Source organism: Oncorhynchus mykiss, chromosome 8 (genome assembly GCF_057628025.1).
Source record: "Oncorhynchus mykiss isolate SJ-2025 chromosome 8, ASM5762802v1, whole genome shotgun sequence".
Lineage (NCBI taxonomy): Eukaryota > Metazoa > Chordata > Actinopteri > Salmoniformes > Salmonidae > Oncorhynchus > Oncorhynchus mykiss.
Genome location: NC_143029.1, coordinates 13,008,508 through 13,033,564, shown reverse-complemented (window position 1 = coordinate 13,033,564; position 25,057 = coordinate 13,008,508).

Sequence of the window (25,057 nt, the reverse complement as noted above, 5' to 3'; positions counted from 1 at the left end):
CTGCTATTATAATAACAGTGGGACTGACCACCTCCTCTGACTCTCAACACCTTAGAACGCATGCACTCACCCACATACGCACACACATCACAACTGCTGCTACGATACTATTATTGTCATGTGTGTCCTGTACACGTGACTAATACATCTTAAAATGTAGTGATGTGGAGCCGAAGTAAGAAGCTAAATATTTGCTAGACATTAGGCCATTCATTAGCTAAATATTAGGGCTATATGCTAATTATGTCCAGTGCAAGAAAAAGTTAAAGTGGCACTCCAGTTTCCTTTTCACCTCATTTAACACCTGATTTACTTACATCTCCATAGGTGGTTCAGGTACGTCATCACCAAGTACGTAATCACATAGTGGGGGGACTTTCATCTTTTGATCTCTATTTTTCCGCTATTGTTCTTCAAACAAGGGGGAGATCGATAACATCACAGATTTCTATCAGACCAACTCCTTGACTGCCCTACTCCTTGAAATTTGCAGTTGTGTCTAAAAAAACACACCATTTTTCTCATCATTTACACTTTAGTTTGTGTATTTTACTGTATTTATACTTGGGATATCGCTTTTCAACAGTAAAATAAATACAAAAAATCACAAACGGCAGATCTGTGTGTTCCTCAAGTCTGTGCTCTGCTCTGCTCTGCGGTCCTTACGGCACGCAAAGCTCCACTATTGATTTGGCCTACGTTTTGGGCTACAACAACATAGTGCAATCCAATGTCTTATTGTTATCAAGTGAGTACACAATTATTATGTATAGACTGTAAACTGCAGTGATGTAGGTTAATTTGAATTACCGCTCAAACATGCTGTCAGCAGCGTCTCTAGTTGCCTACTTGAGCCGACTCCGACCTGGAAAAGTTCGTTTCACGTCTCAAGCCTGGGATAGTTCGTTTCACGTCTCAGGTCCTCGCCTATGCCGCGAGAGGGCGGAGCTATTTGAGAGAGTGGTGAACGTGCTGCTAAAAAGGTAAATCCGGGGGACGCAGGCGAACATTCCACTCGTTCGCAAAGAGCGCGATTAGAACTCAGTCAGATCAATAATATCCACCTCATTTTCTAATGTTGGTATGGGCACAGTCAAACAACGGAAGTGATTGTTCGACTTTCACTTTACTTCCCAACTGCAATGTGCCAGTGGCAAACCACAAATACGATGACATTGCTACAGTAGGTGTACACTGAGTATACAAAACATATGAATCTATGGGGAAAGTTATGATCCCGTATGGATGTCACTTGTTAAATTCAATTCAATCAGTATAGATGAAGGGGAGGATATGGGTTAAAGAAGGATTTTTAAGTCTTGAGACAATTGAGACATGGGTTGTATGTATTCCATTCAGAGGGTGAATGAGCAAGACAAAAAATGTAAGTGCCTTTGAATGCGATATGGTAGTAGGTGTAAGGTGCGTCGGTTTGTGTCTAGAACTGCAGCGCTGCTGGGTTTTTCACGCTCAACAGTTTCCCATGCGTATCAAGAATGGTCCACCACTCAAAGGACATCCAGGCAACTTGACACAACTGTGGGAAGCATTTGAGTCATCATGGGCCAATATCCCTGTGGAACACTTCTGACACTTTGTAGAGTCCCTCCCACCGACAAATCTAGGCTGTTCTGAAATTTCACTACATTTCATCAGCCAGTGATTGTCAAGCAAATAACTATCCTCTCATGGTAATTGACCGTTAATTAACATAAACACATTTAGAATCTCCTGGCTTCCAAACATAGCCTACAAGCCACTGATGCAGACCTTTGGAACATTTTAAAATGTCTAATACATCCATGTAATATAGCCTACACCTTCACAATAAATCCATGTAATATAGCCTACACCTTCACAATAAATCCATTATTTATTTTAGACAGGTCTAAAGAAACATGATATGAAGATAATGTTGTCCGTATCAGAAGAACAGAATAGCATACTCTTTGTTGTCCTTTTGTTAGGTCCTGATGTGGCTATGCCATTTCACTGTGGGCTACACTAGTTAATTTAGCAGACAAGTTTTTCTTAGAATTCCGTGGCATTGTTTTATATTAGTTTATAGTATGAAGAATACAATTGAACAAAGCTGAATAAAAATAATATAAATTATATTCTCTAAATTATTTGAGGGAGTGCGCACGTCCCTATTCTGTGTTGAGCAGTTAACAAAGAAATAATTACTTCTATAAGCATAATTTAGAGTTATTAATGTAACTTTAGTTGTTCTACAAATGTTGGGCTATATGTTTTGATTTTATGTACATTGTAAGGCTGCATGATGCGACTCTAATGATGATTTGAAAAAAACAGCTTGAAAGGCATGAGCTCTGCTTTGTTTTTTTGCACAGGCTGTACACACTTCATCAGTCTCTCATTCACAATTTGTCAAGCACTTGATAATGCCTTGAATTTCTCGGCGGCATCCCCTTTGTGTGGACTTAATGCACCCCGAAAAAATCCATCACTTTTGTGATCAGTTGCCGTTGTGCCCTTGGCCCAGAGTGCTGCGTTGTGCCCTTCTCCTTGAGTGCTGCGTGCTCCGAAGCACCTCTCACTCGCATGGCTCCCCATCACGTGAACGGATCTTTCTCACAGGATACAAGTGAAGACAGACACATTGGGGACGCAAATGCACTCGTACTTATCCAATTCCGAGGTGCATATGGAAGATATTGGAAGCACTGTCCACATTTAATTTTTGTCAGCCAACAAGATGTGTAGGCCTAACAAACAGCAAAAGCACTAGCATATGTAAATCTACTATCCCCCAAAGTACAAAAGTTGACCTATTCTATTCTGTGTGAGAAATAAATATTCCAAACATAGTCTGAGACAGTTGTGGGATGCGATAGATCCCAAATTAATACAACCACTAGTATCCCAAAACTTTTTGAAGCAATGTGGCTAACGCAACAGATCAGAACGATAAACTATCAGGCTATTTCATCACATTATAAGCACAGCAATGCACTTTCGGCAGTAGGCTATAAGTGCCAATATTCCATTAGCTTTATCAAAAGTTACCACAAATGCTATCTATCACAAAATTTAGTTGTGATAGAAACCTTATCAAAACATATAGGACTATGGGCTAGGCTACATGAGGTGTGCGACTATTATTCGGAAAAGGTCATGTGTCTTGCCTTATTCTGGGCATTATTCACAAGTGATAATATATCATTCTCAAGTGACAGGCTAATATTGTCACCTATCCGACTATTCTTGATTTAATCTCATCTTTACATCTACTAAATAATATATGTGTGAAATTTGTTTTGATTTAGAATGGACCATTATCATGCATCTGTCTGGAAACCGGGGCAGAGGGGAAACAAATACATGTCATCAATGCACTTAAAGCGAATGGAGGACGCTTTTCCCGTGGTTCATTTTCATGCCAGCCAGGTAGGCAATACTCCTGTTGTAAAGATAAGCAATGTGCTTAATATTAGTAAAGTTGAGAAATAAATATAGTAGGCCTAGCCTATAGAAAGCTGATGGGAACCTTCTCTTGTTAATAGAGGCCATCACTCTGTTTTCTCATGCAATTGCATAGCCTATAGAAATGTTGCGCAACACGAGCTCATAGGCTCTCATGAAGTGTTTGATAAGATTTCACATCGACTCTGTACTGGTATCCCTTGTTTATAGCCAAGTTATTGTTACTCATTATGTATCTATTACTACTTTTATTATTACGAGTTTTACTTTTCTATTATTTCTCTTGTCTTTCTCTCTGCATTGTTGGGAAGGACCCGTAAGTACGCTTTTCACTATTAGTCCACACCTGTTGTTTACGAAGCGTGACAAATAAAATGTGAATTGATTTTATCCACAGTTTCCTCATTTCGTTTCTGTGTTTTAAAAGCGTTTGAAAATGAGGTGGGTAAGTGTTCAATGCTTTGATCAATGCTGGGGGCAATATTTAGACATTGACCCCTAATTGATTTTCTGTACAAATATAGGGGTACCATCTTTTTTAATGGCCCTGTTACAGGTACTCTTATGCTTGAAACAACTTTGGAACCAATTTTCCACAGTTGCTAACAGTTAACAGTAGCTACCTGGCTGGCTAGCTAGCAAGCTTTATTGGTCCAAGGAGTAGGTTAACTAGCCTCTAGCTTTACCGGTAAAACTCCAGTATTACCACTCAACTCTATTAATCTTTGATCATTCAATTCCATTGCAGAAGAGGGAGGAGGAGATTGGATGGTCCTCCGCTGTGCTGTTCTCCGTAGCGATTAGGAATGGATGGAAATGTACATAAGGGGTACCTGGAGGAAAATGAGGGAGTGTCATGCTTTTTTCAAGTTCAGTCAAGGGAAAGGTTTAGCATGTTTAAAATCTAGTCCAAGGAAGGGTCATGCAATTTGTAGTTGATGAATTTAAATATTTCTCAATATTTCTCACATTTTAGAATTAGTTGCTTATTAGGCTGTATATTGATGTGTGCCCGATGCCACCATGTGCCCAATGCCGCTGTGTGCCCGATGCCACCATGTGCCCGATGCCGCTGTGTGCCCAATGCAGCTGTGTGCCCGATGCCGCTGTGTGCCCAATGCCGCTGTGTGCCCGATGCAGCTGTGTGCCCGATGCCACCATGTGCCCAATGCCGCTGTGTGCCCGATGCCACCATGTGCACAATGCCGCTGTGTGCCCGATGCCACCATGTGCCCGATGCCGCTGTGTGCCCGATGCCACCATGTGCCCGATGCCACCATGTGCCCGATGCCACCATGTGCACAATGCCGCTGTGTGCCCGATGCCACCATGTGCCCGATGCCGCTGTGTGCCCGATGCCACCATGTGCCCGATGCCACCATGTGCCCAATGCCGCTGTGTGCCCGATGCCACCATGTGCCCGATGCCACCATGTGCCCAATGCCGCTGTGTGCCCGATGCCACCATGTGCCCGATGCCGCCATATGCCCGATGCCACCATGTGCCCGATGCCACCATGTGCCCGATGCAGCTGTGTGCCCGATGCCACCATGTGCCCAATGCCGCTGTGTGCCCGATGCCACCATGTGCCCAATGCCGCTGTGTGCCCGATTCCACCATGTGCCCAATGCCGCTGTGTGCCCGATGCCGCTGTGTGCCCGATGCCACCATGTGCCCGATGCCACCATGTGCCCGATGCCACCATGTGCCCGATGCCACTGTGTGCCCAATGCCAACATGTGCCCGATGCCACCATGTGCCCGATGCCACCATGTGCCCAATGCCGCTGTGTGCCCGATGCCGCTCCTCATCCATTGTAAACAAGACATACTGATTTGACATGGAGAAATATGATAAGATTAACACACAGGCTTATCTCTCTGTCCATTCTTAGCCTGTCATTTCTGTAATTTGTGTGGTGTTAAAAAAGATTTTGCTAATATGTAAAATTACTTGCATAAAATGTTTAGAAAATGTTTTTTTTTAATCTGATCTGCAAATACAATAATAGATTAATGCAATCCTTTTAGAATAAAGGATATCTTTCCACCCCTACTCTTGTCTACGGCAGTCTGCGAACCCACAACCTTCTGGCCCGCAGCCCTGTGCGCTATCGATATTCCTGCATTGCTATGTAATGCCCACAGGACTAAAACTGCATATCTAAGGCTCTGGTCTGTCCAAGAGGGTAAACCGTAGTCATGTTCTCTGCTATCCACTTCATGTTTTTATTATTATTTTAGTTATAGGGGAGGGTCACTTGTTTTTTTCCCCAAGTGTTCAGGGAGGGTTTAGGTAAAATATATTTTGTTGAAGGGAGGGCCATCCATTTTCATTTCAGAGAGTTCTGATTTTCTCCATGTAACCCTTATTATAAATAATGTTCACTCCCTGAGCAAAGCCCTTATTATAAATAACGGCCACTTCCTTAGTGAAGCCACCCTGACCCTGGATTGTTTGGTTTGTTTACTCTAGGAGTGTGGGATGTGCCAGAGACTGTATGGGCTGTGAACATGGAGGAAAGTGTAGATGTGCATGCCCGGTTAATCAATATTAATAATAAAAAATATATATAGATATGTTATTTAACCTTTATTTAACTAGGCAAGTTAGTTAAGAACAAATTCTTATTTACAATGACGGCCTACCAGAAGGCAAAAGGCCTCCTGCGGGGCTAGGATTAAAAATAAAATATGAAATAAAAATACAAGACAAAAAACACATCACGACAAGGGAGACACCACAACACTACAGTAAGAGAGACCTAAGAGAACAACATAGCATGGTAGCGTCACAACATGACAACAACATGGTAGCAACACAACATGGCAGCAGTACAACATGGTTCAAACATTATTGGGCACAGACAACAGCACAAAGGGCAAGAAGGTAGAGACAACAATACATCACGCAAGGCAACCCCAACTGTCAGTAAGAGTGTCCATGATTGAGTCTTTGAATGAAGAGATGGAGATAAAACGGTTCAGTTTGAGTGTTTTTGCAGCTCGTTCCAGTCGCTAGCTGCAGCGTACTGAAAAGGGGAGCGACCCAGGGATGTGTGTACTTTGGGGACCTTTAACAGAATGTGACTGTCAGAACGGGTGTTGTATGTGGAGAATAAGGGCTGCAGTAGGTATCTCAGAGAGGGTGGAGTGAGGCCTAAGAGGGTTTTATAAATAAGCATCAACCAGTGGGTCTTGCGACAGGTTTACAGAGATGATCAGTTTACAGAGGAGTATAGAGCACAGTGATGTGTCCTATAAGGAGCATTGCCGGCAAGTCTGATGGCCCGAATGGTAAAGAACATCTAGCCGCTCGAGAGCACCCTTACTTGCCGATCTATAAATTACGTCTCCGTAATCTAGTATGGGTAAGATGGTCATTTGAAACAGGGAGAGTTTGGCAGCTGGGGTGAAAGAGGAGCGATTACAATAGAGGAAACCAGGTCTAGATTTAACCTTAGCCTGCAGCTTTGATATGTGCTGAGAGAAGGACGGTGTACCGTCTAGTCATACTCCCAAGTACATGTATGAGGTGATTACCTTAATCTCTAAACCCTCAGAGGTAGTAATCACACCGGTGGGGAGAGGGGCATTCTTCTTACCAAACCACATTACCTTTGTTTGGGAGGTGTTCGGAACAGGGTTAAGGGCAGCGAAAGCTTGTTGGTCTCTAACAAAGCTTTTTTGTAGAGCGTTTAACACAAAATCCAGGGAGGGGCCAGCTGAGTATTAGACTATCATCTGCATATAAATGGATGAGAGAGCTTCCGACTGCCTGAGCTATGTTAGTCATATAAATTGAGAAAAGCATGGGGCCTAGAATCGAGCCTTGTAGTACTCCCTTGGTGACAGGCAGGGGTTGAGACTTTATGTTCTGACTTTATACACTGCACTATATGAGAGAGGTAGTTAGCAAACTAGACCAAAGACTCCTCAGAGACACCAATACTCCTTAGCCGCCCCACAAGAATGGAATGCTCTACCCTACCAAAAGCTTTGGCCAAGTCAATAAAAAGCACAACATTGATTAGAAGCAAGGGCAATGGTGACATAATTTAAGACCTTTAAGGTTGCAATGACACATCCATAACTTGAGCAGAAACCAGATTGCAAACCTGAGAGAATACTATAGACATCAAGAAAGGCAGTTAGTTGAATATTGCCAAGTTTTTCCAACACTTTTGATAAACAGGGCGAAATAGAAATTGGCCTATAACAGTTAGAATCAGCTTGATCTCCCCCTTTAAATAAAGGATGAACCGTGGCTGCCTTCCAAGCAATGGGAAACTCCCCAGAGAGGAGAGACAGGTTAAAAAGGTCAGAGATAGGCTTGGTGATGATAGGGACAGCAACCTTAAAGTAGAAAGGGTCTAAACAATCTGAAACCAATGTTTTTTGGGGGTCAAATTTAAGGAGATCCTTTAGCACCTTGGACTCAGAGACCGCCTGCAGGGAGAAACTTTGTAGCGGGGCAGGGGAAAAAGAGGGAGGAGCATTGGGGATAGTTGCATTAGAAGGGGTGGGAGATGTGGAAATGTTGGACGGGCAAGGAGGCATGGAGTCAAATAGGAATCCTGACTTAATGAAGTGGTGATTAAAGGGCTCAGCCATGTGCTCCTTGTCAGTAACAACCACATCTTCAACATTAAGGGACATGGGCAGCTGTGAGGAGGAGGGTTTATTCTCCAGGTCTTTGAGCCTTTTCTGGAACTTCTTGGGGTTAGACCCACAGAGAGAAAACTTCACCTTAAAGTAAATAACTTTGGCCTTCTGGATAGCCTGAGTGCAGTTATTTCTAATTTGCCTAAATGAAAGCCAGTCAGCCTGAGTATGCGTGTGCCGAGTGAATTTACCAAATGGAATTCTTGAGGTGGAGTAACTCTGCCAAGTCACGGTCGAACCAGGGCTGAATGTTTTTGTTAACGGTACCACTGAAAATATCAAAAAAGAAGGTCCAAGTGTCTTCGACAGAGGGGATCAAGCTGATTTTAGAAGCCAGATTATGAAGGAAGGCTTGTTCATGAAAGTTTTTTAGCAACCGTCTATGACAGGTTGTTTCACTGAGCAGCTATTACAAACACAGGCTGTAAAACAGTGATCACTAAGATCATTACAGAAAACACCAGACGGATACCTATCAGGATTATTTGTAAGGATAACATCAAGGAGAGTAGCCTTTTCTGGGTGTTTGGAGTCATACCCTGTGGAATTGGTAATAATCTGAGAAAGATTTAGGGAGTCCCATTGCTTTAGGACCTGGTCAGGTGGTTTAAACATGTCCCAGTTTAAGTCTCCTAGCAGGAAAAATTCAGACTTAGTGTATGGGGCCAGGAGAGAGCATAGGGCATTTAGGGTACAAGCCGGTGCTGATGGTGGCCAATAACACCCAGCAACAGTCAACAAAGAGTTATTTGAAAGTTTAATGCGTAAAACCAGAAAATCAAATTGTTTTGGGACAGACTTGGTGGAGACAACCGAGCACTGAAGGTGTTCCTTGTTAAATATTGCCACTCCACCACCTTCGGAAGATCTGTTTTGCAGAAAAAGGTTATAACTAGAAAGGTCAACATCAGTGTTCAAAACACTCTTTCTTAACCATGTCTCAGTAATGACCAGCACATCTGGATTGGAGCTGTGAATCCACACTTTCAATTGATCCATTTTAGGTAATAAGCTTCTAGTGTTAACGTGCAGAAAACCCAGCCTTTTATGAGAGCGGAAGTCAGTGAAGCAGATATCAGAGCACAAATCACAATTGGGGTTAGCAACAATAGATGGGCCAGGGTGTACAAGCACATTTCCAGATATAATCAGCAGTAATACAATCAGGGCACGGCAGAGGACAGGGAGAGCTCTGCAGTGTTGATTTATAACATTTTAATGTGCATTAGATGGCAACAAGATCATATTGTACAGCAATTTCATCAGGTAACATGAATACAAAGCCAGCAAGTGTCACGCCCTGACCTTAGTTATCTATGTTTTCTGTATTATTTTGGTCAGGTCAGGGTGTGACGAGGGTCGGTATGTGTGTTTTTGTCTTGTCTAGGGTTTTTGTATATCTATGGGGTTTTGGTACGTCTAGGTAAATGTAGGTCTATGGTGGCCTGAATTGGTTCCCAATCAGAGGCAGCTGTTTATCGTTGTCTCTGATTGGGGATCCTATTTAGGTTGCCATTTTCCATTTTGGTTTTGTGAGTTATTGTCTATGTGTAGTTGCCTGTCAGCACTCGGTTTATATAGCGGCACGGTTGTTTTGTTATCTTGTTAGTTTGTTTAGTGTTCTTTCTTTATTAAAGGAAGTTTGTATTCATATCACGCTGCGCCTTGGTGTCATCAATACGACGAACGTGACAGCAAGACGTAGTTAGAATAGGATGGGAGGCCAAGAGTCCGTGTAACCAATATAGAGTCAGAGTCCCAAGTGTGGGAACAAACATAGACTGTCCCACGGTTTGGTAAACAAGCAAGTTCATAGTCAACAAAGCATGAGGCAAATAGCATAAAGCCCAAGCAAAAAATATAACAACTTGGGGCTAGCCATTGTAAGGTCAGAGTCACTCGCCTCAACAGTACATGTGCGAAAGCTTGTAAGAGAGAGGGGAGTGTGGTGGTAAGGAGCCATACACCTGTGTTCGGAGGGTGAAACTAAACATGCATTTCTACACTGTATAAGAATTATGCCGAAATATTGGTGTTACTCCCTCTGGAGGGGCCCGTTAACATTCTGCAAACACGCGTCATACAGCAATTAGCTGCTACACACTAGCTCAGCGCCGGAATCAAAAACGAGTTCAGTTTCATGTCAAGTCAAACAGCAGCTCGAGTGCCTTCAGAAAGTATTCATACTCCTTGACTTATTCCACATTTTGTGTTACAGTCTGAACTCAACATGGATTGAATAAAAAAAAACATCTACACACAATACACCATAATGACAAAGTGAAAACATATTTTTCAATTCTTTTGCAAATGTATTGAAAATTAAATACAGAAATGTCTCATTTATACACCCCTGAGTCAATATTTTGTAGAAGTACCTTTGGCAGCAATTCCAGCTGTGAGTCTTTTTGGGTAAGTCTCTAAGAACTTTGTACACCTATATTTTACAATATTTGCCCATTTATTATTAATACAATTCTACAAGCTCTGTCAAGTTGATTGTTGATCATTGCTAGACAGACATTTTCAAGTCTTGCCATAGATTCTTTGATCAAAACTGTAACTAGGCCACTCAGGAACATTACATGTTGTCTTGATTGTAGATTTGGCCTTGTGTTTTAGGTTATTGTCCTGCTGAAAGGTGAATTCGTCTCCCAGTGTCTGTTGGAAAGCAGGCTGAACCAGTTTTCCTCTAGGATTTTGCCTTTGCTTCGCTCTTCTGTTTTCTTTTTATCCTGAAAAACTCCCTAGTCCTTGACAAGCATACGCATAACATGATACAGCCACCACCATGCTTGAAAATATGCGGAGTGTACTCAATGGTGTTGTGTTGGATTTGCCCCAAACATAACACTTTGTATTCAGGTCAAACAGTTAATTTCTTGGCCACATTGTTTCCAGTATTACTTAAGTGCCTTGTACATGCTTTCTTATTTTCACTCATTTAGGTTAGTATTGTGGAGCTACTACAATGTTGTTGATACATCCTCAGTTTTCTCCTATCACAATCATTGAACTCTGTAACTGCTTTAAAATCACCATTGGCCTCATGGTGAAATCCCTAAGCAGTTTCATTCCTTTCCAGCAATTGAGTTAGGAAGGACCCCTGTATCTTTGTAGTGACTGGGTGTATTGATAAACCATCCAAAGCCTAATGAATAACTTCACCATGTTCAAAGGGATATTCAGCATCTACCAATTGGCGCCCTTATTGCAAGGCATTGAAAAACCTCCCTGGCTTTTATGTTTGAATCTGTGCTTGTAATTCACTACTTGATTGAGGGACCTTACAGATAACTGTATGAGTGGGGCACAGAGATGGGGTAGTCATTCAAAAATCATGTTAACCACTATTATTGAACCACTATTATTGAACACTGAATGCAACAACAAAAAAATACGAACAAAATTCCAATTTGACATAATGGGGTATTTATTGTGTGTAGATCAGTGACACAACATCTCCATTTAATACATTTTACATTCAGGCTGTAACACAACAAAATGTGAAGGGGTGTGAATACTTTCTTAAGGCGCTGTATATTCAAACTCTGCCAGCAATACATTTCTGTTAGTCTTGGAGCTCAACCCAGTGGACCTATTCCCAGACCTATTGGGAATCGCTTCCACATGTTGAGGGATATTATAACCCCCTTCTAAACGTTCTATCCATTAAGTACTTCTATGGTTGGAGAACAGGCTGAGAGAGCAGCCATATTAGTTTCCACCAGCTTGTTAGAGTAATGTGCCACATGGGGGGAAAAAAGGTGCTGAATTATGATGTTAAGAAATGGGTGGTGAACATAAATGGACACACATTAAAAACATTTTGTTTAAGCGTTATCTTTTATTTGAAGTGTATACGGAAATATAATTAGTGACTTTGAAATATTATCATATGCATTCATTATAATGATCATACCTTGGTTACCTGCCACCTGATAGGTGGACAGAAACTGTAAAGGTTCATGTTGATTCAAATCAAATCAAATGTTATTTGTCACATACACATGGTTAGCAGATGTTAATGCGAGTGTAGCGAAATGCTTGTGCTTCTAGTTCCGACAATGCAGTAATAACCAACGAGTAATCTAACTAACAATTCCAAAACTACTACCTTATACACACAAGTGTAAAGGGATAAAGAATATGTACATAAAGATATGTGAATGAGTGATGGTACAGAACGGCATAGGCAAGATGCAGTAGATGGTATCGAGTACAGTATATACATATGAGATGAGTATGTAAACAAAATGGCATAGTTTAAAGTGGCTAGTGATACATGTATTACATAAAGATGCAGTAGATGATATAGAGTATAGTATATACGTAGACATATGAGATTAATAATGTAGGGTATGTAAACATTATATTAAGTAGCATTGTTTAAAGTGGCTAGTGATATATTTTACATCAATTCCCATTATTAAAGTGGTTGGAGTTGAGTCAGTGTGTTGGCAGCAGCCACTCAATGTTAGTGGTGGCTGTTTAACAGTCTGATGGCCTTGAGATAGAAGCTGTTTTTCAGTCTCGGTCCCAGCTTTGATGCACCTGTACTGACCTCGCCTTCTGGATGATAGCGGGGTGAACAGGCAGTGGCTCGGGTGGTTGTTGTCCTTGATGATCTTTATGGCCTTCCTGTGCCATCGGGTGGTGTAGGTGTCCTGGAGGGCAGGTAGTTTGCCCCCGGTGATGCGTTGTGCGGACCTCACTACCCTCTGGAGAGCCTTACGATTGTGGGCGGAGCAGTTGCCGTACCAGGCGGTGATACAGCCCGACAGGATGCTCTCGATTGTGCATCTGTAGAAGTTTGTGAGTGCTTTTGGTGACAAGACAAATTTCTTCAGCCTCCTGAGGTTGAAGAGGCGCTGCTGCGCCTTCTTCACGATGCTGTCTGTGTGGGTGGACCAATTCAGTTTGTCTGTGATGTGTACGCCGAGGGACTTAAAACTTAATACCCTCTCCACTGCTGTTCCATCGATGTGGATAGGGGGGTGTTCCCTCTGCTGTTTCCTGAAGTCCACAATCATCTCCTTAGTTTTGTTGACGTTGAGTGTGAGGTTATTTTCCTGACACCACACTCCGAGGGCCCTCACCTCCTCCCTGTAGGCCGTCTCGTCGTTGTTGGTAATCAAGCCTACCACTGTTGTGTCGTCCGCAAATTTGATGATTGAGTTGGAGGCGTGCGTGGCCACGCAGTCGTGGGTGAACAGGGAGTACAGGAGAGGGCTCAGAACGCACCATTGTGGGGCCCCAGTGTTGAGGATCAGCGGGGTGGAGATGTTGTTACCTACCCTCACCACCTGGGGGCGGCCCGTCAGGAAGTCCAGTACCTAGTTGCACAGGGCGGAGTCGAGGCCCAGGGTCTCGAGCTTGATGACGAGTTTGGAGGGTACTATGGTGTTAAATGCTGAGCTGTAGTCGATGAACAGCATTCTCACATAGGTATTCCTCTTGAACTCAGTCAGTTACATGCCACCTCACTGTTGTATAAATATGTGTCTTGCCTTTGAACTGCCTTGGCTTTCACACAAAAATAATATATTTGCTTGATCAATAAAGTAGTTGCTTGACTTTCTTTTGGAGCTGTAAGACATCTCAGGTCACAAGTGTGGAATTCCCATTTCACCACAAACAGAAACAGACAGAAACTGAAATACTGTATACATAATGATTAGAATATGAACAATAGAAATTTAGCTGAGTAAGTAGCTGATTTGTCATGTGTCATCTCAGTGCTTGGAAAGTGAACAGGATGGTGCTGTGTTGAAATGTGGGATGATTCAGTTTAGAATTTTTTTGGTTAAAAGCAGTTTGTGGAAATCAACCAAGGAGTGCAAATAGATTTCAAATAGATTGCAACAGAAGGGAAAATGTACAAATCCCACTGAAAGGTGACTTTCAAGCTGTGTGTTTTTAAGAATGCAACTGTTTTTGCCACAATAACAGGTTGTACTTTTTATTTTGAAAAAGCAGATTTTAGAGTGGACTGGGTCAATCAGATCACTTTAGGGGTTATTATTTCTAAAAATCTATAAGAATCGGAATATGTAATTTGAGTTTGGCCAAATATACTGTATCATAGGTTTAGTAGCAGAGCTTGTACAAGAAATTAGATCATCAAAAAACTATAGAGTAGTCAGGTTAATTTCCCATCACCCTTTAAGAGAAGATAGTTAGCTGTGTTTTCTATTTCTCACGTAAAAAGTTTGTAAATATCGCTCTATTGCTACTAAAAGCAGTGAAATACTATGTTCCATGTAAACTTTATTCTTGCACTAAGTCGGAATTCTGTTGTTTAAAATATATCTTTGTACATAAACTCAATGGAATGTTCACCGTAATCTTGAGCAGGAGCTGTCGATGGGGTTTTTAGCATTCTATGCTAGCTAGCTAGCTATGCAGCTTTGCTGTTAGCTAGCATTGTAGCTGTTATTTGGTTTTGAGATGGTATACAGCTCCGGACAGAAGTCACTTTTCATAGGAGGTTTGAAGAATTAGGAAACGGAGTGGCTGCGCATCCAACTTTTTACAAAGGTCCCAAGATGTTCTACTTTACGCACAGTTTCTGCTCTACTTGTAGAGAACAGGCTATTCTGACTCATTTAATAAAATTTAGATTTTAGAATGATTGAGATCATATCGTCATATTTTTCTCTAGTGTGGCCAAAACAGAACAGCGTGCGCCACTTGGCAAAATATGTACTTTGATTAAAACTAAACACAGGTAGGCTATGTTACAGTTTGTTAACAATCTGCTCTGAAATTCGCTTACGGTCCATAATTCAAAACAACACTGTAGGCTACTTTGAAACATTAGTCTATAACTGAAGAAGATCTAAATGCGTATACCATTGAAACTGATTCAGATCAAGTGGTTGGTATGCAGATGTTGCATGGAACTTTCACCTGTAAAACTTGAAGAATCATCATTCACGATTGACAGTGAGAAAGGCACAAGGGAAGGTTCTCCACAAGAGGAGTCGAGACTGTGTGTTAAGTTGAAAATCCTGCACATGCTCAGAAGATACTGGGGGGGGGGGGGGGGGGGGGGATTACTACTAGATCAAAGTAGATCCTAGATCTACTAAATCATATTTTGGTTGGGGTGGCAACAATTTAGCCTAAATTAATATAGGGGAAACACTGTTAAAAGGAATATTTGAATGTAAGTGTGCTCAATTATGTTACTTCTCTTGTCTTCTGCTCCCGTTGGAGAAAGATGTCCTGTTGTAATTCAATGTTACATACATGTTGCGTTTATATTTTTGTTCAGATATGTTCAGACCCTGATAGAAGTTGTGATGTCATCTTTACTCAAAACATCACGACTCAGAGTGTCACCTGTTACATTTATATCCAAACACACTGGCCCACACATATGGGCTGTATATGGGGTCTTAAAGGGTCAACACACTTTCAACTCAAACTTGAATTTATTAATGAAATGTCTTTTCAACACCATGCAGCCTCTGCACTGATAACACAAGAAAATGCCATTCTTCTTGCACTGTTTTGATCAGTAGCTGGAAGAGTGTTTGTAGTCAGACTGTTTAATGAGTGTTCATGTATTCACTTTTCACTGTGGAGACTCTCTTGTACCCCACTTTAATTATGTGGTTGTTTCTTCTCCAAACACATTTTTTTCCCCATTTTTGAATCAAGTCCCCGTGGGGCAGCCATTGGTGGCTGGAAGCTGTAGTTGTCAAGGGTCATGGATCCGGCTGTGATTGGCTGGATACAGGGTGTGTCTGTGGTTGGCCAGATCCTCATCCTGAGAAGAGCAGGTGTCTGGCACCGTAAGGTAAAACCAAGCTGTCCTGAGATTCAATCAAGTTACGGTGGCCCCAATGGGACAACACTGCAAATGGTATTGTATCGCCATTAACACTGATTCCACTAAACGGTAGTACTACGCACTATTAGTCTTTAAAAACCTCTGTAGAATGTACTATGTATCATGGAAATGGTTTAGTCTATTACCTTGACTGGAGAAAAATCTGCCACATCAAAGTCTCAAGTCGGCACAAAAAAGGCCCACACAAAAACAGCTGGTTATTTTTATCAGGACCAATCACTATCTGAATCTAGCCTGTCTGTGAACTCCACATTCCAGGAAAGCCATTAAGCAATTTATCTTCGTTCAGTCACAAGCCACCATAAAAGGCAGATTTGTGGAAAATATACAAGTCCTTGGCCCCAAAAGGCGTTCCTTTGTCTCGGAGCCCCACGTGCTGTCACCTTACGCAACTTACACTGCATAGACATCTCCAATGATTTTACTATTGAAGCCTGTTAAGTTGATATTCCTAGTTTACTCAGTACTGTATATCTTTCTAGGAATGATAGCTTGGCCTGGGAGAATGATAGTGAAAATGTGAGGTGGTTTGAGGGGAGATGATAAGGGGAACGTATCAGAGAAAAGAGGGAGGATGATGATGGTCTTTCATGGGATTCAGAGTGGCGCAGCGGTCTAAGGCATTGCATTGCACTACTAGAGGCATCACTACAGACCCTGGTTAGATTCCAGGCTATATCAAAACCGGCTGTGATGCGGCCTCCCGGGTGGCGCAGTGGTTAAGGGCGCTGTACTGCAGCGCCAGCTGTGCCATCAGAGTCCGTGGGTTCGTGCCCAGGCTCTGTCGTAACCGGCCGCGACCGGGAGGTCCGTGGGGCGACGCACAATTGGCCTAGCGTCGTCCGGGTTAGGGAGGGATTGGTCGGTAGGGATCTCCTTGTCTCATCGCGCACCAGCGACTCCTGTGGCGGGCCGGGCGCAGTGCGCGCTAGCCAAGGTTGCCAGGGGCACGGTGTAGCCTCCGACACATTGGTGCGGCTGGCTTCCGGGTTGGATGCACGCTGTGTTAAGAAGCAGTACGGCTGGTTGGGTTGTGTATCGGAGGACGCATGTGTATCGGAGGACGCATGACATTCAGCCTTCGTCTCTCCCGAGCCCGTACGGGAGTTGTAGCAATGAGACAAGATAGTAGCTACTACAACAATTGGATACCACGAAATTGGGGAGAAAAAGGGATAAAATTCAAAAAATAAATAAAAATAAAAAAAACAGCTGTGATTGGGAGTCCCAAAGGGCAGCGCACAATTGGCCCAGCATCGTTAGGGTTTGGCCGGTGTAGGCTGTCACTGTAAATAAGAATCTGTTCTTAACTGACTTGCCTAGTTAAGTAAAATAGAAATTAACAATTACCCTAATTAACTATATTCTACAGGGCCATGACATACCGTGATGGGCTCTCAACTAAAAGGGATAACCTGGGATCTTTGTTATTTTACAGTTCCCAAAATCAATGTCTTTTTACAGAAATCTACAGATTCCAATGTGTTTGTTTACTACCAACTGTTTGCTACCAACTGTTGTTATCTATTGTCCTCCGCTGTAGATTAGCAGTAGTCCCAAAACAATGGGTTATGTGGCTGAACATGTTCAGTGCACTAACATGCTTTGAGGCAGGTAAACTGGGGACATCTTGATCCATAATTGTGGGCGAGATGTAACTTGTAATGCATGGTGGGTGGTGGTCTTAATTGTGTTTTCCACATTTGTATAGTGTTATTGTAAAGATAAACAACATGCTCGACTCCACTTTATATAAACTTAAATCGGGTGCTGCTAGATCCTCGTATATAATCCAAAGAACACAAATAGGACAGCACTCCGGTAGATAAACGTACATTTACATATTAAGTTTATTTACCAAAGTGCTGTCCTATTTATGTTCTATAGTGGTATTGTATGGAAGCATCATTTCTGACATGGTTTGTTTATGTTGAAGAAACAATGCGCTCTTTATTAAACGGTGTGTCATATATTCGTCAGGTCTAGATACTAGACGGCTTCATCATACGGCTTCATCACCAGCGGGATCATCTGCGACCAGCTACCCGGACAGCTGATGAAACTGTGGGTTTGCACAACCAAATCATTTCTACACAAACTGTCAGGGAAGCTCATCTGTGTGCTCGTCATCCTCTCCAGGGCCTTGACTTGACAGCAGCTAGGCGTATTAACCGACTTCAGTGGATAAACGCTCACCTTCGATGGCCACTGGCACGCTGGAGGAATGTGTTCTTCACGGATGAATCCCGGTTTTAACTGTACTGGTCAGATGGCAGACATGTGGGCGAGCAATTTGCTGATCTTAACGTTGTGAACAGTGTACCCCATGGTGGCGGTGGGGTTATGATATGGGCAGGCATAAGCTACAGACAACGAACACAATTGCATTTCACCTATGACCATTTGAATGCACAGAGATACTGTGATGAGATCCTAAGGCCCATTGTCGGCCATTCATCCACTGCCATCACTTCATGTTTCAGCATGATAATGCACATTGCAAGGATCACAATTCCTGGAAGCTGAAAATGTCCCAGTTCGTCCAGGGCCTGCATACTCACCAGACAGACCACCCATTGAGCATGTTTGGTATGCTCTGGATCGACAAGTACGACAACGTGTTCCAGTTCCCGCCAATGTTCAGCAATTTCGGACGGCCATTGAAGAGGAGTGGGACAACATTCGACAGGCCACAACCAACAGCCTGATCAACGCTATGCGAAGGAAATGTATTGCACTGCATGAGGCAAACGGTGGTCACACCAGAAACGGATTGCTTTTCTGATCCACGACCCTACCTTTTTTGTTTTAGGTATCGGTGTCCAACATATGCATATCTGTATTCCCAGTCCATTGATTAGGGCCTAATTAAATAATTTAAATTGACTGATTTCCATATATGAACTGTAACTCATTAAAATATTTGAAATTGTTGCATGTTACGTTTATATTTTAGTTCAGTTTAGTTATATTTTGTCAAACAAGCTGTCCAGTTTACTGAACACCCCCTTAATATCTGTGTTCACAGCTGCCTTCCTTTCTCATGATGACTTATATCTATTACTTACCACTTAAAGCACCAATTTCTTATCTCCCCCACTAAAAGCCTGGTACAGTTGTTTCCCCCCCACTGGACGATACAGTCTCGGCGCTCCTTTACGGACCAGATGCCTATTACATGAATGTCCGATGATCACCCCCCCCCAACATTCCAGGGTTTTCCAATAATCTTGAACAGGATTCCCGGAGTGTTCTGTGCAGTGATCGGAATGCACAGCTTTGGTGACCCTTCGCAGTGTTGATTAATTATTTTAATTGCCAATGTCTCACTGACAGTATTAACTGGGGGTTATTGTGCAGAGTGTTGCTTGGTGGAACCTGAGATCCTGTGCTTCTAGATCTGCATTTCTTGTTTTATGGAGTTTTATGTTGGGTTTCTGTATGAGCACTTTGTGACATCTGCTAAACAAATTAGTTTGGATTTGTTACAATGATGGAAAAATACCAGGCCCCATCTCCTTCCCACAGTAACCTCTGCCTGACATTATTTCCCCCCCCCCCCCCCCGTGTTGAGTAACCCTGTGTGATTCACAGGCCGCATGTCTGGTGGTTGTGATTCACAAGTCACACACCCCCGACCCACCTCACTCCACCCTACGCCTCAGAGCACTGTGCTTTAGTTGGTAGAGGTTCTGTTTACACTAGCGGTGTGTTGGGAGTCTTCTGACTTGGGGAAAGTGCACAGAAGGTCAGTCTAGATTGCCATTAGAGTGAGGCTGCAGGGGTCTATGATTTGCACCAGTGAAATATTATGACTACTTTTATGCTGTTATTGAGTTCTTCTGCTTCAGCTGCTGCTCATATTACTTTTGATTCTACCACCGTGGATACCACTGTAGAATTATTGGCCTAAAGACCCTTACAATTACTCCCAATAGGATTACTGCTATACAGCATATCATGGTGCTGATATAACTGTTATGAAGATTTGACTGAGGAGTGAAGTAGAGGAGTGGAGAACTGTGCAGCCCCATTAACAAGCACACTGTGCATCTATAGATAGTAGGCTTATGTAGCTTTGTGATGGAGTTTAGGCTTAGTGGCTGGGGTTAATAAAGCTTGTAGTGTGAAGGAAGAAGGAGAATGTCACGAAGATGGCCCATTGCAGCTGCCGTAGGCTGAGGAGACAATGGACAGACAGAAGGGGTTTCATAACTTAGAAATTTCTGAGGCTGGACGTTTAAAATAGAATGCATGATTGACGTTCCACAATATTGACAGTATACTTGATCATTTAAACTGCTAAGAACTGTGTAGATTTGTTTCCTTCAATGTAGGGATTAGAGTGATACGAGTAGGTTGAAGATAATTACCACTTAGACATTTCTTGCAATGTCTCTTATGTACATACAGTGCCTTGCGAAAGTATTTGGCCCCATTGAACTTTGCGACCTTTTGCCACATTTCAGGCTTCAAACATAAAGATATAAAACTGTATTTTTTTGTGAAGAATCAACAACAAGTGGGACACAATCATGAAGTGGAACGACATTTATTGGATATTTCAAACTTTTTTAACAAATCAAAAACTGAAAAATTGGGCGTGCAAAATTATTCAGCCCCTTTACTTTCAGTGCAGCAAACTCTCTCCAGAAGTTCAGTGAGGATCTCTGAATGATCCAATGTTGACATAAATGACTAATGATGATAAATACAATCCACCTGTGTGTAATCAAGTCACCGTATAAATGCACCTGCACTGTGATAGTCTCAGAGGTCCGTTAAAAGCGCAGAGAGCATCATGAAGAACAAGGAACACACCAGGCAGGTCCGAGATACTGTTGTGAAGAAGTTTAAAGCCGGATTTGGATAGAAAAAGATTTCCCAAGCTTTAAACATCCCAAGGAGCACTGTGCAAGCGATAATATTGAAATGGAAGAAGTATCAGACCACTGCAAATCTACCAAGACCTGGCTGTCCCTCTAAACTTTCAGCTCATACAAGGAGAAGACTGATCAGATATGCAGCCAAGAGGCCCATGATCACTCTGGATGAACTGCAGAGATCTACAGCTGAGGTGGGAGACTCTGTCCATAGGACAACAATCAGTCGTATATTGCACAAATCTGGCCTTTATGGAAGAGTGGCAAGAAGAAAGCCATTTCTTAAAGATATCCATAAAAAGTGTTGTTTAAAGTTTGCCACAAGCCACCTGGGAGACACACCAAACATGTGGAAGAAGGTGCTCTGGTCAGATGAAACCAAAATTGAACTTTTTGGCAACAATGCAAAACGTTATGTTTGGCGTAAAAGCAACACAGCTGAACACACCATCCCCACTGTCAAACATGGTGGTGGCAGCATCATGGTTTGGGCCTGCTTTTCTTCAGCAGGGACAGGGAAGATGGTTAAAATTGATGGGAAGATGGATGGAGCCAAATACAGGACCATTCTGGAAGAAAACCTGATGGAGTCTGCAAAAGACCTGAGACTGGGACGGAGATTTGTCTTCCAACAAGACAATGATCCAAAACATAAAGCAAAATCTACAATGGAATGGTTCAAAAATAAACATATCCAGGTGTTAGAATGGCCAAGTCAAAGTCCAGACCTGAATCCAATCGAGAATCTGTGGAAAGAACTGAAAACTGCTGTTCACAAATGTTCTCCATCCAACCTCACTGAGCTCGAGCTGTTTTGCAAGGAGGAATGGGAAAAAATGTCAGTCTCTCGATGTGCAAAACTGATAGAAACATACCCCAAGCGACTTACAGCTGTAATCGCAGCAAAAGGTGGCGCTACAAAGTATTAACTTAAGGGGGCTGAATAATTTTGCACGCTCAATTTTTCAGTTTTTGATTTGTTAAAAAAGTTTGAAATATCCAATAAATGTCATGATTGTGTCCCACTTGTTGTTGATTCTTCACAAAAAAATACAGTTTTATATCTTTATGTTTGAAGCCTGAAATGTGGCAAAAGGTCGCAAAGTTCAAGGGGGCCGAATACTTTCGCAAGGCACTGTACCATTTCAAACTAAAGCGTAAAGCAAACTGGAGTATTCCTTTCATGCATGTGTAACCATGGGGACTGTAGTATTTACCCAGGGGTCTCTGAGGGGTCACCATCACTCATATACTGCTACGTCCCAAATTACAAAAATGGGGTCCTCCCAACCTTGAGCTCTGATCTGCAGTGCATCTGTTGCCCATCTGTAAGGGGATCCGCTTTGACCCACTCCCGGAGAGCAACCCCAAGTCTATCCATCACAAACCAGGCCTTCTCTTGCACTCTCAGCCTGCAGCTGCTCCACAGAGTTACCTTTCCAGCAACCGGCCCAGTGATGAAACTACTTTCAGCTTGGATATGAGCAAGGACTACAGCTATGTACCTATGCCTGAAAATGAATGTGTATGGTAGGCTTATATGTGTGCTTGAAGGTATGTCGGCACCCTTCTGTTTCATATGGTTTCCATCTTTAGAATTTAGGCCGCTTTGCAATGACAGGTGTTGTATAATGTATGGTTTTGGGAAAAGCTGTCTATAGTTTGATGGTGGTGAGGGCTACAGTTTGTACTCCACAGACGCATGGAGTACATGTTGTCCATAACATGGATTGCCAAGAGTATGCAAAACTGTCATCAAGGCAAAGGGTGGCTACTTTGAAGAATCTCAAATATAAAATATATTTGGATATGTTTAACACTTTCTTGGTTACTACATGATTCCCTATGTGCTATTTCATAGTTTTGATGTCTTCACTATTATTCTACAATGTAGAAAATAGTAAAAATAAAGAAACACCTGGAATGAGTAAGTGTGTCCAAACTTTTGACTGGTACTGTATGTTATATGATGCCAAGCGACCTTCTCTCTAGTTTAGACATCTTCAACCAATGGAATGGGTCAAAATATTGTCACAAATGATGAACATGATCATCTAGTCTATTCTGTGAACACCTAAACCCCACAGTCTCCCAGGAAATGCATTGCCTTGCTGCTGGAGGGGCCCTCTCCTTTCCTAGAAATACTATAAAAAGTAATGCATAACCCGTGGGGGATGGGAATGGACAGGGAGGTAGCCTGGCCCCGGCACGTTTTCATGGACATTTCTGTGATGGAATGGCAGAATGGTGTGCCTGGCGGGCAGTGGTGTAAAGTACTTAAGCAAAAATACTTTAAAGTACTACTTAAGTAGTTTTTTGGGGTATCTGAACTTTACTTCACCATTGATATTTTTTTACAACTTTTACTTTTACTACATTCCTAAAGAAAATAATGAACTTTTTACTCCATACAATTTCCCTGGCACCCAAAGTACTCTTTATGTTTTGAATGCTTAGCAGGACAGGAAAATGGTCCAATTCACACACTTATCAAGAAGAACATCCCTGGGTATCCTTACTGCCTCTGATCTGGAGGACTCACTAAACACAAATTATGTCTGGCTATCCGTAAATAAAAAAAACAAGAAAATAGTGGTTTCTTGTTTGTTTAATATAAGCCATTTGAAATTATTTGTACTTTTACTTTTGATACTTAAGTATATTTCTGCAATTACATTTACTTTTTATACTTAAGTATATTTTAAACCAAATATTTTTTTAAACTTTGACTCAAGTAGTATTTTACTGGGTAACTTTCACTTTTACTTGAGTCATTTTCTATTAAGGTATCTTTAATTTTACTACAGTATGACGGTTTGGTACTTTTTCCACCTCTGCCGGCGGGAGCAGGTGGTCGGAATGAGGAGGACAAACTGGCGTGCCTCAGAGCATAATAATTCCGCCTGCTGTCCCCTCACTGTCCACACACACACACACGACCCCACCCCCCTTAAAAATCACCCCACCCTTAGTTTCCTGTGGCCCAGGCAGGAGGAGAACAGTTGTGCACCCTGATAAGGGGGCTAAGAGGAAGGCCTATGCAGCCGGGCAATCAGCATGTTAGACGTTGGTAATCAAGAACAATCGCAAGCCAGGATCTTGTTTATATAGCGTTGGACCTACATGCTATTTAAGTGAGATACACACACAATGTGTATAACATTCTATAGTGCACCATAGAATGTGACTCCATAGCACCTAGTCGACAAGTATACCCCAGGCACGTATCAACAGCTGGAGGGAATTCGAGCCCAATCCGACCCGAGTCATATACACTATTAAACTACTGTCCAAGACAATACTCGAGCAATGGTAGTTCTTATGTGGTAACACAGAACCAGTATATCTCATGTCATTGAAGCAATTAGTCTGACTCACCATTGGAATCCAGTTGAAGTTAAATGATTGCATTAAATTCCATTGTATGATTTATCTGTGCATACTCTTTGTATTGATGGTGGTTCTTGCATTCCCTCATTTGTTAGTACCCACAACGCATTCCCATACTGTATTACCCACATCTGTTCCTCTCTATGCACATGTATGGTTGCGCAGATCCGACCTGGGTTATAATAGTATTTGTTTTCTTTCAAATACCTTGAGCAGAACCTGCCTGGAGTGCCTGATGGGCAGTAGATTGAACCTGCCTGGAGTGCCTGATGGGCAGTAGATTGAACCTGCCTGGAGTGCCTGATGGGCAGTAGATTGAACCTGCCTGGAGTGCCTGGTTGGCAGTATATTGAACCTGCCTGGAGTGCCTGGTGGGCAGTAGATTGAACCTGCCTGGAGTGCCTGATGGGCAGTAGATTGAACCTGCCTGGAGTGCCTGATGGGCAGTAGATTGAACCTGCCTGGAGTGCCTGGTTGGCAGTATATTGAACCTGCCTGGAGTGCCTGGTGGGCAGTAGATTGAACCTGCCTGGAGTGCCTGATGGGCAGTAGATTGAACCTGCCTGGAGTGCCTGATGGACAGTAGATTGAACCTGCCTGGAGTGCCTGGTGGGCAGTAGATTGAACCTGCCTGGAGTGCCTGATGGGCAGTAGATAGAACCTGCCTGGAGTGCCAGATGGGCAGTATATTGAACCTGCCTGGAGTGCCTGGTGGACAGTAGATTGAACCTGCCTGGAGTGCCAGATGGGCAGTAGATTGAACCTGCCTGGAGTGCCAGGTGAGCAGTAGATTGAACCTGCCTGGAGTGCCA